Raw genomic sequence first — 18,659 nt, forward strand, 5'->3', positions numbered from 1 at the left:
AGGACATAACTGAGTGACTCTTAGTGTGCAGAAATTACATACTGGCAAGACCAGGAAGGGCTACTATGAAGGCACCAAGAAGGAAGGAGACTGATGAGCCATACTTTATTTTGTGAAACAGAAATTCCAGGACTGTGATGACAGATGGCAGAAGAAGGGATTAAAGCCTCAGAGAAGTGGGTACACTATGGTGAATCTATGATGCAACTGTTATATCACCACTAGCTCTAGTGTCTTTCAGATGATTCCCATTGTGTTCCTATAACACAGGTGCAGACTCCCATCACTCTGCACCATCACTTGTCAAAATGTGCTATTGCTGTTGGTTTATTTTTTTAAAATAAAATCATTAGTTTATCCACTGAGGTTAAGAATCTGCTTTATGCTCATCTATTTTCAAATGTATATGAAGATTGAAGGCAGGAGGAGAAGGGGATGACAGAGGACAAGATGGTTGGATGGCATCACTGACTCAATGGATAAGAGTTTGAGCAAGCTCTGGGAGATGGTGAAGGACAGGGAGGCCTTGTGTATTGCAGTTCATGGGGTCACCATGAGTCAAACATGAATGAGCAACTGAACAACAAACTAGGCAGTGAACTCTGTCAACACTTTGATCTTGGGCTTCCCAGCCTCTAGAACTGTAAGAAATATTTTGTTTGTTTAATCATTCAGTCTAACATGTATTTGTTATAGCAGCCCAAACTAAGATACTAACCATTGGACTAAATACTGAAAGACAATATCATTTAGTCTTTAAAACCCTGGATTATGTTATCTCTAACTGACAGATGAAGCAACTGAGGCTTAAAGGGGCAAATCCATTTGTCCATGGTTACACTGCTTACTATAATGCCAAATAGGTAGTTGAAGTCCTGCAACATGATTTCAAACAGAGATGTGCTGCCTTCTCAGTTAATAGATATTCAATCACTCTTCAGTGAAACACGTATTTAACATAAATCATTAAATATTAAAAATGGAAATAAAATTCCAAGAGCAAAGTGAGAATCTCTTTTTTGGAAGAGGATAACTATCTCCAAGCAATCTATCAACCCATAATTTTTTTTTAATGAACATATTGCAGTTTTTATTTAAATAATTTAAAAACTGAGATATACTGGTTAAAAGAAAGGACTTGTGATTATACAGTTATAATATATTGTATATGTTATAAATATTATAATTGTAAATTAACCAAAATACATTGAGAAGGAGAAGAGAAAGACAGATACACAAACCCTAAAACACCAAAAAGAAGCAGACATAGATTTATTGGAAACAAAAGCCTGTTTCATGGTGAGTGGATTTAGTATTAATATACTGGGCTTCTCTGGAGGCTCAGCTGGTAAAGAATCTGCCTGCAATGCAGGAGATCTGGATTCAATCCCTGTGTCACCCCTGGAGAAGGAAATGTCAACCCACTCCAGTATTCTTCTTTTTAAATTAATTTTATTTTAATCGGAGGTTAATTACTTTACAATATTGTGGTGGTTTTTGCCATACATTGACATGAATCAGCCTCTGGTGTACCTGTGTCCCCATGTTCCAAACCCCCCTCCCACCTCCCTCCCAATCCCATTTCTCAGGGTCGTCCCAGTGCACCAGCTTTGAGTGTCCTGTTTCATGCATCGAACTTGGACTGGTCATCTGTTTCACATACAGTAATATACATGTTTCAATGCTATTCTCTCAAATCATCTCACCCTTGTCTTCTCCCACAGAGTCCAAAAGTCTGTTCTTTACATCTGTGTCTCTTTTGCGGTCTTGCACATGGAGTCATCGTTACCATCTTTCTAAATTCCATATATATGCGTTAATATACTGCATTGGTATAAGCCAGAAAGAAAAACACCACTCCAGTATTCTTGCCTTGAGAATTCCATGGACAGAAGGGCCTGGTGGTCTACAGTCGATGGGGTTGCAAAGAGTTGGACATGACTGAGCGACTAACACTTTCACTTTTCACTTTCATTATACTGAGCCCTATAGTAGGTCTAGGGCTTCTTGGATAGTTCAGCTGGCAAAGAATCCACCTGCAATGCAGGAGACCCCAGTTTGATTCTTGGGTCAGGAAGCTTGCCCAGAGAAGGGACAGGCTACTTACTCCAGTATCCATGGGCTTCTCTGGTGGCTCAGACAGTACAGAATCCACCTGCAGTGCAGGAGACCTGGGTTCGAACCCTGGGTTGGGAAGATCCCCTGAAGGAGGGAAGGTATCCCACTCCAGTATTCTTGCCTGGAGAATCCCATGGACAGAGGAGCCTGGTGGGCTACAGTCCATGGGGTCACACAGAGTCAGACATGACTGAGTGACTAAGCATAGCACCGTAGGTCTAAGAGCTTGAAACTATCATATTTTATTCTTAAAATATATTTTGAGATATTTTTACTCCAAATGTGTAAATGAGAATAGTGATACTTAGCATACTTTCTATGCTTGATAAAAATGAAATGCCACATTTTTTCCTAAATTTTATTGTATTCAGAAATACCATGTAACATATCTGAAATCTGAGTTATTTCAAATTCAGAGATAGCTAAAATGTTTAAAAGTATACATTTATACTTTTAATGAATTTAGTGGAAAGGTTAACCTTTTTATAAAATATCAGATTAAGGTGAAGTCAACAGAAAATTGAAACAAACTCTCTGTCTCAAGTTTATCTTTACCACCATTAAACTTCATCTTTATATGCTTTATGTTCACCCTTTGATTAATGACTACCAAAAGAAGCTGGAGTAGCATAGAAAATCTATGTATGTCTTCTAGATGGAATACATCAGTTGGCAGGAAGACTATCAAACTATGAATAATTAAAACTACTTTATGTTTAAAGGCAAATTCATATTTCTATATATATGTAAAATTAATATGTTAAAATAACCTTACTAATAATTTACATGGTGGAACCATTTGAACATGTCAGCAACCATGGTTCTGTAAATTCAGTTTCAAAATGAAGCTTTCCACTCCCCTTTCAGAATAGCTATAATTGATTGTATTACATTTTATCTCTTTCCAGTGAATTATGAATGAATTTTAATCTTAGAGTGTCAGTATCTGAATAGCATATTTTGAAGATTATGCACAGCTTTATAGATCACTTTGTGAATGTGTCCACTCATTTTAGTGTAAATGAGCAATTATAGAAACTCCAAGGAGACAATGCCATCTTCGATTATCTAGACTGAAGGATCACATCTGCTATTATTTGGTTGTGAATATTGTTAAAACTTTCTCTCTCTTTTAAAAAGTAAATATTAGAGAAAAATGTCATTTCTTATATTTATGTATGAAGGAATTTCCAAAAATAATACAGTGAATCTGTATTTTAATTTGTCATTTTAACCTCCATACACCTCTTTTGTGAAGGTAAAATTAATTCAGCATGTATTGGTCATTCTGGATAGAAGATCGTTTAAGAGAAAACAAAGTAAACTCATATTTGACTGATGAGTCATCAGTCCCTGATGCTGGGAAAGATTGAAGGCAGAAGGAGAAGAGGGCATCAGAGGATAAGACAGTTGGAAGTCATCAACAATTCAATGGACATGATCTTGGGCAAACTTCGGGAGATGGTGAGGGACAGAGAGACCTGGCGTGCTGCAGTCCATGGGGTCACAAAGAGTCAGACAGGACTGGGCGACTGAAGAACAGAACAGCAATCTCACTAGTCCCAGTGTTAACTACAAAGCAATTGCGAAGTACAAGAGCTTTCCAGGTGCCTCAGTGGTAAAGAATCCACTTGCCAAAGCAGGATATGCAGGTTCAATCCCTGATCCAGGAAGATCCCCTGGGAAAGGAAATGGCAGCCCACTCCAGCATTTTTGCCTGAGAAATCCCATGGAAAATGGAGCCTAGTGAGTGGGCTAGAATCTCAGGAGTTGGACATGACTTAGAAGCTAAACAACAACACCTTTGTACAAATAGGGCCTATAAGAACATTTATCAACTAAATGAATGGGTTAATTTACAATAGTAAATATGAGGTGAAATCCCCCATTTCTCAAATTAATGGTCATAAATAACAATTTATTAAAATGAGAATATTTATGCCCTCAAACTTTCAAAGCCAAGACAAACACTTACAACATCACAGACAGTCAAAGAAAAAATATATATATTAAAGAACAATAAAAATGCCAAAGGCTCTAATTTGTAATCTTATGATGTATATGTTTATAGCTGTATTTTATTTACTTCTTTATATTCTCTTATTATTTAATAATCTGCTATACTTATTTTGTGCCAAGCATTGGAATAACAATTTTATTGCACATTATCTTACTGATTGTTTTCAAGTTCGTATGACGAAGATTGAATCAAGATTGCCCGGAGAAATATCAGTAACCTCAGATATGCTGATGACACCACTCTACTGGCAGAAAGCAAAGAGGAGGTAAAGGGCCTCTTGATGAAGGTGAAATAAGAGAGTGAAAAAGCTGGCTTAAAACTCAGCATTCAAAAAACTAAGGTCATGGCATCCAGTCCCATCACTTCCTGTCAAACGTGGGAAACAATGGAAACACTGACATTTTCTTTTCTTGGGCTGCAAAACAGCTCTTGCTCACTCTTCGGGTTTAGGCAGGAGGAGAAGGGGGCGATGGAGGATGAGATAGTTGGATGGCATCATCGACTCATTGGACATGAGTTTGAGCAAACTCTGAGACAGTGAAGGACAGAGAGGCCTGGCGTGCTGCAGTCCATGGAGTCACAAAGAGTCAGACACAGCTTAGCGACTGAATAATGATTGAAGATATTACTAAAATTTGCATTTTATAACTAAGAGAACTATTTTAGTTCTTTAACAGTCAAGTATTTCCTGTGTGCCAGGATCTCTTCTAAGCACTTCCTAAATATAAACACACTTAACTCTTGAAACAATCCTTTGAATTAGAGACCATTATCTCCCACATTTGCAGATGAGGAAACTGAAAGAGTGCACACTATTCCCAAAGTTTCACAGCTGTTAAGTGATGAAACTGATGCTCAAACCCCAGCATTTTGGCTCTAAATTAAAGAACACACAACTAACAATTGAGGAGAAAAAAAGATTTAAATGTAAGCCTACCTACAATTGGGCTTTCTAGGTGGCACCAGTGTAAAGAAACCACCTTCCAAGGCAGGAGACATGAGACATGGTTTTAATCTCTGGGTTGGGAAGATCCCCTGGAGGAGGGTATGGCGACCCACTCCAGTATTCTTGCCTGGAGAATCCCATGGACAGAGGAGCCTGGTGGGCTACCGTCCATGGGGTCACACAGAGTCAGACACGACTGAAGCGACTCAGGCTGCACTCACTACCCGCAATACCAATCTAGGAACTAGGAGTGTGGCCCCTGATCTGGGGCTTACACTTCAGAGGAGCTCTGCCTCTTCCTGAGATGCACAAGTTCCCCGGGCTGGGACACCAGAACACTGAGGGCCTCATCTCAGCTCCCCCCAACCGTGTGCACACTTCCGGTGGGGGCAATCCTAAACCCGAAGAGTGAACAAGGGCAGGTTTGCAGGAGAGTGACCCGAGCTGGGATGTGCAAGCCGAGACAGTCACTCAGAGTTCCTTATTACAGAACAGAGAAGCAACAGGCCAGAAGGCAGTGGACCACAGCCTGGAGGCCAAGATCTAGAGGCCAGTAGCCAAGCCTCTCTGTGATGCCCTATTTTTATGCCGAACTCTACACTGATAGATAAAAACCTGAGCGTCCAGGTCATCATGAAGGCACATTTTTCAGAATAGAACAAAGGAAACATTGTATTGAATAATTTGAAACTCATGAGAGTTTTATAATTCATGACTTTCAAATATCTAATTATGGTATTAGTATCTCCATTGGTCCTACTTATCTAGAACCCTACAAAGTTTAAGGGTAGAATTGCATGTAATTCCAAAAATGTACATTCCTGATCCTTATGCTACCTGACTTTTTTTTTCTGAAGAGATGAAAAAACGCGCCACCCAAAGGGACAGAGCATACAATCATAATGTTCACAAGGAAAAAGTTATTTCCTCTCAAGTGTATTTAGTTTGATTTCCATTTGGCAGATCTTTATGAATCATAGCTGCAAAAGAGATGTTTATTGAATTGATAAAATGCAGAGGAATCCCTAAAATTAAAAATGGGGTCCAAGAATTGTATACAAAGAAGAACTAGGCAATTATGATATCAGTTTCTGGCAGCGCATCTAGAAGTGATAACTTAGGAATTTATATTTCAGCTTGTATAATCTCTCTTCTGCTACTATCCCCCTTTTTAAACATTTGTTACTAAATGCTAAGAAACTTCATAAAACACAACTGGCACAGAATTTCAACCTACTTGACTGATTTTAAGGTATTGATGTAAAATTTTGACAGCTAAATGGCCCTTCCTACTCATTTTTCTGTTCCTACAGTGGTCTAATGACAGGGATCATAAGTTTTCCTAGATATTCTATCGCTTTAACAGTTCATCTCATTCAAAGTTTCAGTTAAAAATTAGTACATCATTTGATCTGAAAAATACTTCCAATTTCTAGCAAAACACAACTGCAGGAAAAAAATCAATATTACATTAACTTTGAGGTTGATGGGAACATATAAAGAATAGAAGACAAACATGGCAAGAATAGGCAGAAAGAACGAGGAAGAAAAACAGTCTTACAAGGGCAACATTTCTTGCCAAAATAGAACTCCCACCAGAAAGAATTAATCTTTTCATTAAATGTTAATATATCTCTGTTTTGAAAAATGAGTTTTGAAAAGCCTAGTCACACATGACTAAGAATGATGAACTGTTGTACATAGCCAAACTAGTAGATGAAAGTACTAAACTTTGGGACAGAAAAAGCTAATATATAAGAAGTCCAGCTTTTAATATCTCATTGAAATTTTTCTCTTTGGTCATTTTTAATAGCTTTTGTACTAGATGAACATTATTTTACAAAGATGAAGTAGAAATATTGAACATATCTTGCTCTCTTAAAACTTTGTCAGTTCTACATAGGGAGAGGCCAACTGGAATGTGTAATCTGATTTCAGTATTTCCTTTCCCTAATATCTATTTCATCAGCATGCCAATATTACATGCAAGATTCAACTACCTAGTTAGACACATTTTTATGGAAAAGAAGCATACTTATCTTTCTAGGTTTCAGTTTTTTGCACTTTATACTTCTGTGAGAGATAGAGGTGGTTTTGTTTGATTGTTTGTTTGTTTTTTTAAGAATAATTGGCCATGAATCTTTGTTGCCATTTAGCACAGAAACCCGAGAGGAGAAGATAATCAACAAAGCTGTCCGTAGAATAGCAAAAGACATGTCTGCTTTGCAAAGGAGAAAATACAGTCTAGCAGTTGAATGGGTTTCTATACTATCTCCATAATCTTGGTGTTTAGATAAACACTACATAGTCTGCATTTTCAGATAGATATTATGTAAATATAGACCAAAGCCAGAAGAAAACCACAGGTGTATACAGTAAGAAAACTTCACTCTGGTACTCCAATATTTAGGAAAACAGATGGTGGTAAAATTGCAGCATCAATCTCTAAAAGAACTATTTTCTTACTGTAGTATGATGTTATCTCTGGTTTTAAAGTGTTAGGTAAAAAAAAAATAATTTTTGCTGTAACTCTAAAACATTTTAGCTAACATTTTTCCTATTGAATCAATAGATTTCACAACTATCTAGTATTAACACAATGATTCAAACTATCGGTAGATGTTATTATCAAAAGTCTATTGAGAAAACTTGTGTTTCAACCCAAACTTATCAATAATCACATTCAATATATGTGGTTTATCCAATCCAGGTAAGTCAATGATTGACAAACTAAATGAAAAAAAATAAAGACTTGATACAATGATGTCTATAAGAAACCTCCTTTAAATACAAAAATTCAGATAGGCTAATGAAAAAGGAAGGTAAAAGGTATGCAATATAATTATAATTCATATAACAGTAACAGTGGGTTAAAAAAAAAAACAATATTATAACCGTAGGATTTTTATAAGTTTATCGTGAAGATGTTAGCACTATTTCTGTGCATTGGTGAAAACTCTTTTTAACTTAAATATGATCTTAAAAAACGCAATTTAAGAGTATTAAAAAGAATATTAAGTGGCCAAATAAGGGATTATAAACAGCTATATATCATTTAAGGGTTTTTTTTTTACCTCCAAAATGGATTAGTTTCAGTCAACTGGCCTTTAATTCTGCCAAGAATTTCTATGGGTTTTAAAGTTATACAATTAAAATCATGCCTGAAAATTATCCATCTGAATATGAGAAAGCCATGTATCCAGTGCTTTTCAACCTTAATTAGTCAAGTATTGCAGCAAGAGATGCTAATTCTTTCCTTTTCAAGTTCCTCATGATTGTGCAGAATCCAGTGAATATCCCATCCCCAGTATCAGAGAATCTCAGAAGTTAAATTTCATGGTATATCTGAGATGAGGCTACCGGGTTATCCCTACACTAAGCTGTTTGTCATGTCAGTGCTTGAAGTGCAAGAGAGGCCAAGAGGATATGAGATGGGGCTCTGTGTGTGAGCTAAGTCACTTCAGTCGTGTCTGACTCTGTGTGACCCCATGGACTGTAGCCCACCAGGCTCCTCTGTCCATGGGACTCTCCAGGCAAGAACACTGGAGTGGGTTGCCATGCCCTCCTCCAGGGGATCTTCCCAATCCAGAGATCAAACCCAATGTCTCCTGCATTGGCAGGCTAGAGCTGTGCAAATCAAATCTCTACTAGGGATCTCAATCTTAAGGTGTCTACAGTCTATCCTATTATTTTTCCCCACCTCCACACAAATTTTTCATACAATTCTCTCTAACTTTATAAAGAGCAACAGTTGCTCAAGCTAAGTTGCAAATAACTTTAACTGAAGTAGGCATATTATGTGAGCCAGGCAGTTGAAGCGGGAAAACTGAGGAAATGTGATAACATTGCATATAAACCAGGTCATATTTGTACCCATGTTAAAATAACTCCCACTGAGAAACTATGACAATAGGTGTAATTTTCTATCCTTCCACATGCTGAGGTTACATTCACTCTTTAGTATTTAGAGATCATTGGAGACTATCTCTTTCAGGAGTTACTGCAGTTGGAGAATGAACTAGAAAAAAAATTAGTAATTAAAAACTCGTAGAAATTCTGTGTGGTAGACCTTTAGAGACAGTGTCAAAGTAAGAATGAGAATGAGTAATCTAAAAGCAAATATACAAACTGGATATAATTTTCAAAGCATAGATTTTTTATCATTTCCTGCAAATTATGTGAAAATATAATTATTTAATGATAAATATAAAAGTTTAAAATAATATTTACTAATGAAAGTGGGTGTTTCATGTATCTCAGACAATTTAGTATCATTTGATTCAAAGCCTGTTAAAAGTGGTCTCAAGTTTCTCCTACTTACAATCAAACCTCATTTCTTTTCCAGTGTTTACACAACTGAATTACACAATAGCAACTAAATATGGGTGAGTGATACATTATTCAATGATTTCAGGATAAATCTTTTATTAATATATAAATCTGCTTATTAACAATGGCCACCTCTTAAGTTACTGGGCTTTTTAAAATGTATGTTTCCCAAAGTCTTATGTAATGCATTAGTAAATTAAAAGGCAAACTACATATTTATATAATTAATATTTAATTTCAAATTGCATATATTTAAATAAAGTAGAACATTTATCTAATTGACTTAGTTAGTTGTCATATTAAATAAATTTATAAAGTAAAACTACCCTCAGCATTTGACATTCAATGCTTATTTTATGGACAATGTAAAAGCCATTATACCTTGTTACTTGCACACCACACCTAAACCTGAAAATATACAGATTTAATAGTAATATGAATTAACATTGCAAAATATTCCTTATACAGTCAAGACCAAGTGTTCAGAAAATAACATAAACTTGTGCATAACTCTTGTAACACAAACTGAAGGATGGAGTGAATTAAGAAAATGGGTGCTCCACAGTTCTTGCAAATAGTTTTTAATTATGCAAGAATTGATTGCATTCATGCCACTTGAAAGAACAGATATGACAAGTTAATTTTTCTTTTCCTTCAGAATTAATGTCTCTCAAATACTCCTTGTGTTCCTTTTAGCAATGACACTTCCCAGAAATTTTCACCATGTTCACATATAATCATCCTTTGTTTTGAAGACATTAGACAAGTGTTTCCCTGGGGCCTGATCAAAGGAGACATTTAGGGTTGTAACTGGGAGATAGGGATTGAAATACATTCACGACCATATAGACAACAGATAACTAATGAGAACTGACTCTCAACACAGGGGACTCTACCCAGCGCTCTGTGGTGACCTCAATGGGAAGGAAACCCAAAAAGAGGGGATATATGTATAGCTAATTTACTGTGCTATTCAGCAGAAACACACACAACACTGTAAACTAATGCTACTGCAATTAAAAAATAAGTGAAAAAGAAGTAGTATAGATCCAAAGTGAGAAAGGCACCTCAAAATTCTTAAGCCTGTCTTTCATGATATGTGAGCAGGACTCCTCCTGTTTAGTTCTTAGGATGTTTTCACGGTGGGCACTGAAGATTTCTGTAGACATGGGAGAGTTCTTACACAGAACAGTCCTTTGCATTTTAGCCTTCTAGAATTTCCAGTCCCTATCTACTCAATCTGATGACACCTACCAATCTCTGTGTGAGCCAGATAGCCTTCTATACATTTCCTAAATGTCTCCTGCAGTGTGATATTTCTTCCACTGTATTTCTTCTTACACTGCACCATAGTCAGACAAGTGAGTGGTGAGAACTAACAACTTAAAGTGAGGTAGGTCTGACTTCACTTGTACCTATAGGCCTGTGAGATTGAGCAGCATTTGGTTTCATAGCCCAAATGTGAGATGCAGTAAGCAGAATATTTGAATAACCAAGTTCTGCAGCATAGCCTCATAGGCTTGATTTTTTTTTTAAACAAAGTAATAATTTCTTCACTGAATTACAAACTATAAATGGCTCATTTACCTTTTTTCATACTCCGGCAGCAGCTGATCTACATTGACCAATAGGAAAGATTAGCATAAAAACATTTAGCTCCTGGAATGTGTCAAGTATCTGCCTTCCCCATTCTAGTGACATATGAGACAAATCACTCAATCTCAGCATTTCAACATTTTTTTTCCTGCTGAAGAAGATGGGTCTTCTCTGTTCTTCTCAACCACACTAGTTGAGCTGACTTGGTTCATAAGATAAAATCTATTTACCTTCCTCAGTGCATATAAAGGCTACTAAACTATTAATGAGGCCAAAATTTAATTGCACGCTGTGGTTAAGCTCATTTTTATAATCTTCGGAATTTCCACTAAAGGTAAAACATACTCTAGACACTCTTGAATCACTACGATGTGGATAAATAACAGTGACAAGAAAGCCTTTACTGCCTAGCAGTAAAAATGCCATGATTGATCTAATAGGTAGATGTTTAGTTAGCCAGACTTCTATAAAAATGCTTTTCTGAAAGGTTATTTATGGCAAATTGTTGATAGGATAAAGAATATTCAGAATAGCAGAACAGGTTAGAAGTACAATTTGCTAATTTGCTAAAAGCATTTTTTTTCTTCCTAAGCTCGTGAATCTTTTCACATACAAAACAAGTAGAATCAAGGCTGTGCAAAATTTCTTCAAAAACCTTTAAAACTTGATCTCTTGATTACTTATTTAATGATGAAAGTATATTTAATAAGGAAAATAAAAACTGGGAGATTAATATTCTAAGTTGAAAGAAAAAAGAGGGACTTTCACAAATACTGACATTGAGGCAGATTCTCACATTACTTTTGCAAGGAATAACATTTTTTACAAATTGTTCAGTTCAGGTTAGTTGCTCAGTCGTGTCCGACTCTTTGCGACCTCATGGGCTGCAGCACACCAGGCCTCCCTGTCCATCACCAACTCCCAGAGTTTACTCAAAGTCATGTCCATTGAGTCGGTGATGCCATCCAGCCATCTCATCCTCTGTCGTCCCCTTCTCTTCCCGCCTTAAATCTTACCCAGCATGAGGGTCTTAGGCACAACCAAAATCATAATTTTTTTTAAAAAACACTTTTTATAAAAAGGCAACATATATATGTATATACATTAAGATAACACAGCAACATGTGTGTGCTGCTACTTCAGTCAGGCTGTTTGCAACCCTATGGACTGTAGCCGGCCAGGCTCCTCTGTCCACGGGATTCTCTAGACAAGAATACTGGAGTGGGTTGCCATGCCCTCCTCCAGGGGATCTTCCCGACCCAGGGAACATCCTGGGTCATCTGCTTCTGTCTCCTGCATTGGCAGGCTAGTTCTTTACCACTAGCACCGTCTAGGAAGCCCAACATAGCAATAGAGACATACAAATTTATAGTTGTTTCTTTAACTCTGAGAAACTCAATCATAGAGAAATAAATGAAAAGAAACTACACAAACTCGAATGTGCACACACACACATATATACATATACATGTACAAGGTCATATAATAAGATATTCTTTGTTATAAATGCATAGCATAAATGCATGCTATAAATGCATAGATAGTAGATGAATAGGAAACAACACGCATGCTTTAAAAGATGGGATAAGAGTAAATTATGGAATAGTAACAGAATAAGTTTGCAATTCATAATTATAGACTCAAGAGAAGAAGAAATGTTTATAGTATTATTTCAAAACCAGAAAAGCCACGTGCATAGCGACTACAATTCTATAAAATGCGTTTCTGTGTGGATAGTAAGCAGAAGTTCACATGTGACAATAAAATAACTTTATTTGGTTGGAAAACATGATTAGTTTGTTATATCTATTTGTTATATGTATTTTTAATAATAAATTAAGCTACTTCATTGTACAAATCTTAAAAACTTGACTGTATGTCAGTTAAAAGCATGTATGTATAGAGAAAGAAAGAATATACACTATTGTTAAAGTGATGCACTTGAGGTTACTTCTATGTTGGTGAAATTATCATCTTGTTTGTTGTTGTTTAATTGCTAAATCATGTCTGATTCTTTGTGACCCCATGGACTGTAGCCCAGCTCTTCTGTCCATGGGATTTCCCAGGCAAGAATACTGGAATGGGTTGCCATTTCCTTTTCCAGGGAATCTTTCTGACCCAGGGATCAAACCCGAGTTTCCTGCATTGGCAGGCAGATTCTTTACCACTGAACCACCGGGAAAGCCCTTATCACCTTAGTTTAAAAACACAACAGTTTAAAAAAATCTTCAGTGTACCTTAATTGGAGATTAGTATGAAAAACATAGTCTTATTTATAAAACAAGTAGATTGGAAAGGTAAGATTTAGAAAAATTTGACTTAGAAAATTGGTTTAAAATTTTTTGCTTATAATGGCATGCAGCCAATAGTATGACAGCAAAACAAACTACACCATAAAATATTAGCTAAAGATATAAAAAACAATCTTTGCTACTTTTATCTACTCTGTCGCAGCATTCTATAAACTGAGAGAAATATTAAGCAATCATCTTTCCACAGAACTTTGTGAAGCAGCTCTTTTCTATGCAAAAGTGGAATGTGAGGTTCAGAAATCACTCAAGCTGTGTGAAATAAAAATATTACAGTTCAGAGAAGGAGAAAATGCAATTAAATATTTGTACAATTGCATGAAGAGAGCATCTGAGAGCTCAATAAAAACTCAAAATCCTCTCTAAATCTCTAGTTATACTCAATCATTTTCTCCCCCTTGCTGTTTCTGCAGTTGCTGAAGAAACAGCTTGCCATCATTGTGCTAGTAACTATATCTTAATCATTTGCATCAAATCAAGTCATACAAACCAAGAAATTCTGGAGTTCTCAAAGAAAGTAAGTCACAAATGGAGACAGAGCTATAGTCTAGGTCACAGCCTAAAGCCTCAAATTAGATGAGGAATAAAAAGGAAGAGGTATATTGTTCTCCATTTTCCATTTATGTCAAGTTTAACACCATTGCAAAATAGAATGGAGATAATTATTGAGCATTCACTAGAGTCCTGAATTTCTACCTCATTGTTCTTTCATTTCATAGACAGAAAACTGAGCTCAATTATTTAACATGTCAAGGTTGCTTTTGCTTTGAGTAGATAGGGTTGTGTACCTCCTTCCTAATTATGTTTCTCTTTGTTTCCTCTTCCTTCTTTTTATCACCTTTAACTTAACAATGCAAGGATAAGAGTATACAAAACCAATCAAATTTAGAGACTACCAATTAGTTATTATGAGGCCCAGTATCCACATGTGAATCTCCTGCATCCCTGAGATTTAATGGACAAGGCTAAAAAGTTAGTATCGCCTAATACTTTATTAGCAAACAATAGGTACCAATGGCATGAGACGTAGGATACATGCTACAACATGTTCTTTCTGTGACCAAGCATATTCTAACTGTGCACTGTAGTTATGTACACGTTAGGAAGCAAAATAAAGGCATAAAGTATTCTTAAATTACAGGGACCATTTGTCTCTCCCTATATCTATTTGTTCAATGGAGATTGATACGGCAGCTGAGTCTACAATATATGTCAGCTACATATATTATAAATAGTATTTAAATATCTACGTCAACTATCTTTGAGGTTGAGACACTAAAAAGTGTTGTTAAATGCAAATATTTTCTAGGAAGTGCAATGTGTGCATAATTAAAGCTAATTTGAGCTAATACCTTAGCTTAAAGGTAAACACAATTTAAGCTATCTTTGCTTAAGTGAATCAAATGTGTTATAGTCAACCAGATAAGTAATGAGGACAACATGGAACACAAGCATTCTAAGGGGAAAATAAAGGAAACATCAATATCTGAAACATACATCACCGACAATAGGATTTGCCTAAGAAGGTTGTATTCATGGCTATTGCTTGCTATAGAAGAAAGACTCCAGGAACAAAGAAAAGAACATCATCCAGAAGAAAAAATAAAGGTCAGAATGATCAAGGAAGATGATGTTTGCAATTTCTACATAAGAATAGGCTAAAGCACCTTTAAACTTGTAAGAAAAATTGTGGTAAAGACAGTTTCCCAATTATCAGGGTATTGTAGGCTCTTGAGACCCTTCTGTTTACCATGAAATTTGTGTCAAGCATGGAGTTTAAGGACTCTGCATGAGTCTGAATCCAAAAGACATTTCCTGTGGTGTGTTGTTTGTTTTCACTATTGGGCATCATTAAACTTGTAAGGACCTTGGGTCAGAAGTCAGTTTATAATTTCTAGTCCTCTGAAGATGGTGCAGACCCATATGGTCCTGCTTTTCCTCTTTAAGTATAGTTATAAACTATGCAAATAATAAGAGAAAACCAAAGGAGAAATCTTATAAGGATAAGAAACTGAACTGGATGAGAATCCAGGAGTGAACATCTCAGTGGCAGAGCATCTTATAGCCCTCTGTACAACAGAAGACCCACATCACTGTTTCCTGATACCCAAACTAGCAGTAAAAGGAAACATAAGTTGATTCATTTCTACTTAAAACAAACAAACAAAAATGGAAACCATTAATAAAAAGTAGCCTGGACAGTGTTCACCTATACTGGACCCGAGAAGCTCCACACCCATCAAGAGCTACAAGAGGAAAGAGTAGAATCAAACAGACAATCAGTCAAAGCAAAGAAATACTAAAGAATTTTTCACTAACAACCTACTCTTAAGGATTGATTGAAGAAATTTTAAGTAGAAAAGAAACTGATTTAAAAATAAGAATACTGAAGCATCAGGAAGCAGGAAGAAATAACAGAGCAAACATAGGAGTAGAAGCAATGCATTATGCTTTCCCTTTATGAGTCTCATAAATCATGTTTTGTAGTCGAAACAAAAATTAATACTCAAGACAATAGCATTTAAAAGTAGAGGAAGATAAAAAAACTCCAAATCAAAGTGATGATTTCACATTCTACATATGTGACAAAAGGTTGGCATCAGTACATTGTTTTAGAGCAACCACTGTGAAAAGAATACAAAGAAATATACTCAAAAACATTGTAACTAAAGATGGAATTTAAAAAAACTTCCAAGTAGCCCACAGAATTATAAGGAAAGAAACAGAAAAGAGCCAGAAGAAACAAAGAGAATACACAACAAACTAAATGGCAGAACTAATAACCACCATGGCATATCAATAACTATCTTAAATGCAAATGATTTAGATGTATCAATCAAAAGACAAAAATTGATACTTCCCATGTGATCCAGTGGTTAAGACTTCACCTTCCAATACAGGGGGTGTGGGTTCGACCCCTGGTCAGAGTGCTAAGGCCAAAAAAACAAAATGTAAAACTAAACAATATTGTAACAAATTAAATAAAGACTTTAAAAAATGGTGCCTATCAAAAACTCTTTTAAAAAAAGACAAAAATTGCAGAGTGGATAAATCATACATCAACACATATACATACACAAAGACAACCTATGTTACTCAGAAAAAACTCAATTGCAATGTAAGAATACAGGTAAGTTGAAATAAAAGGATGAAAAATACTGTGCAAAGATGAATTAAAAATTTAAAGATTGAACACATTAGTAGTATATAAAGAGGATGTCAGAGCAAAGAAAGTTACAAGAGAGTTGAAATGATAAAATCATCAATCTATCAGAAAGACATAATGGTTCTAACTGTATAGACACCAAAGAGCAAAGCCTCAAAATTATACACACCAGGCAAAAACTGATAGAACTTGTGGTACCTCTATAATTGCCCCACCCAAAATATCCATGTCCCAATCCCAGAACCTGTTAGTGTATCACTTAACATAGTAAAAGTGAGTTTACAGATGTAATTAAATTAAAGATATAAGCTATGACCTAGGGAGATTATCACATATGAATATCATTATCATATGAATATCATATCACATATGAATATCATTATGAATATGAATATGATTATCACATATTCATATCACATACACATGAGAGTTCAAGGTAAAAATTGTCCTTATAAAGAAAGGAATGAAATGGTAGAAGACTCAGTGGCCTTTGCCTAGTAATTAGAATAAAACAAGAGTATCTATTTCTATTATTCAACATAGTAAATGTTTCATAAAATGAATGAATGAATTCAGGTGATGTGAATTAATGGCTGCATGTTCAGTTCTTATTGAATGAAGTAGACTGAAATCATACTGAGTCTTACTATATGCTAGAGCTCTTTTCAAGAAAATTAGAGATACCAGTGGAACATTTCATAAAAGAATGGGCACAATAAAGGACAGAAATGGTATGGACCTAACAGAAGGAGAAGATACCAAGAAAAGGTGGCAAGAATACACAGAAGAAATATACAAAAAGATCTTAATGACTCAGATAACCACGATGGTGTGATCACTCACCTAGAGCCAGACATCCTGGAGTGCAAAGTCAAGTGGGCCTTGGGAAACATCACTACGAACAAAGATAGTGGAGGTGATGGAATTCCAGCTGAACTGTTTCAAATCCTAAAAGATGATGCTGTGAAAGTTCTTCATGCAATATGCCAGCAAATTTGGAAAACTCAGCAGTGGCCACAGAACTGGAAAAGGTCAATTTTCATTCCAATCCCAAAGAAAGGCAATGCTACAGAATGTTCAAACTACCACACAATTGCACTCATTTCACATGCTAGAAAAGAAATGCTCAAAATTCTCCAAGTGAGGCTTCAACAGTACAAGTACCAAGAATTTCCAAATGTTCAAGCTGGATTTAAAAAAGGCAGAGGAACCAGAGATCAAATTGCAACATCTGCTGGATCATAGGAAAAACAACAAAATTCCAGAAAAACATCTACTTCTACTTCATTGACTATGGTAAAGCCTTTGACTGTGTGGATCACAACAAAATGTGGAAATTTTTTCAAGAGATGGGACTATCAGACCACCTGACCTGTCTCCTGAGAAATCTGTATGCAGATCAAGAAGCAACAGTTAGAACTGGACATGGAACAACAGACTGGTTCCAAATTGGGAAAGGAGTGCATCAAGGCTGTATATTGTCACCCTGCTTATTTAACTTATATGCAGAATACATCATGCAAAATGCCAGGCTGGATGAAGCACAAGCTGAAATCAAGATTGCCAGAAGAAATATCAATCGCCTCAGATATGCAGATAACATCACCCTTATGGCAGAAAGTGAAGAAGAACTGAAGAGCTTCCTGATGAAAATGAAAGAGGAGAATGAAAGAGCTGGTTTAAAACTCAACATTAAAAAACAAAGATCATGGCATCTGGTCCCATCACTTCATAGCAAATAGATGGGGAAACAATGGAAACAGTGAGAGACTTGATTTTCTTGGGCTCCAAAATCACTGCAAATGGTGACTGCAACCATGAAATTAAAAGACGTTTGCTTCTTGGGAGAAAAGCTATGACCAACCTAGACAGCATATTAAAAAGCAGAGACATTATCTTCCGGACAAAGGTGCATCTAGTCAAAGCTAAGGTTTTTCCAATAGTCATGTATGGATATGAGAGTTGGACCATAAAGAAAGCTGAGCACTGAAGATTTGATGCTTTCAAACTGCCATTTTGTAGAAGAGTCTTGAGAGTCCTTTGGACCGCAAGGAGATCAAGCCAGTCCATCCTAAAGGAAATAAGTACTGAATATTCATTGCAAGGATTGATGCGGAAGCCAAAGCTCCAATCCTTTGACCACCTGATGTGAAGAACTGACTCACTTGGAAAGAC

This window comes from Muntiacus reevesi, chromosome 5, assembly GCF_963930625.1.
Source record: "Muntiacus reevesi chromosome 5, mMunRee1.1, whole genome shotgun sequence".
Lineage (NCBI taxonomy): Eukaryota > Metazoa > Chordata > Mammalia > Artiodactyla > Cervidae > Muntiacus > Muntiacus reevesi.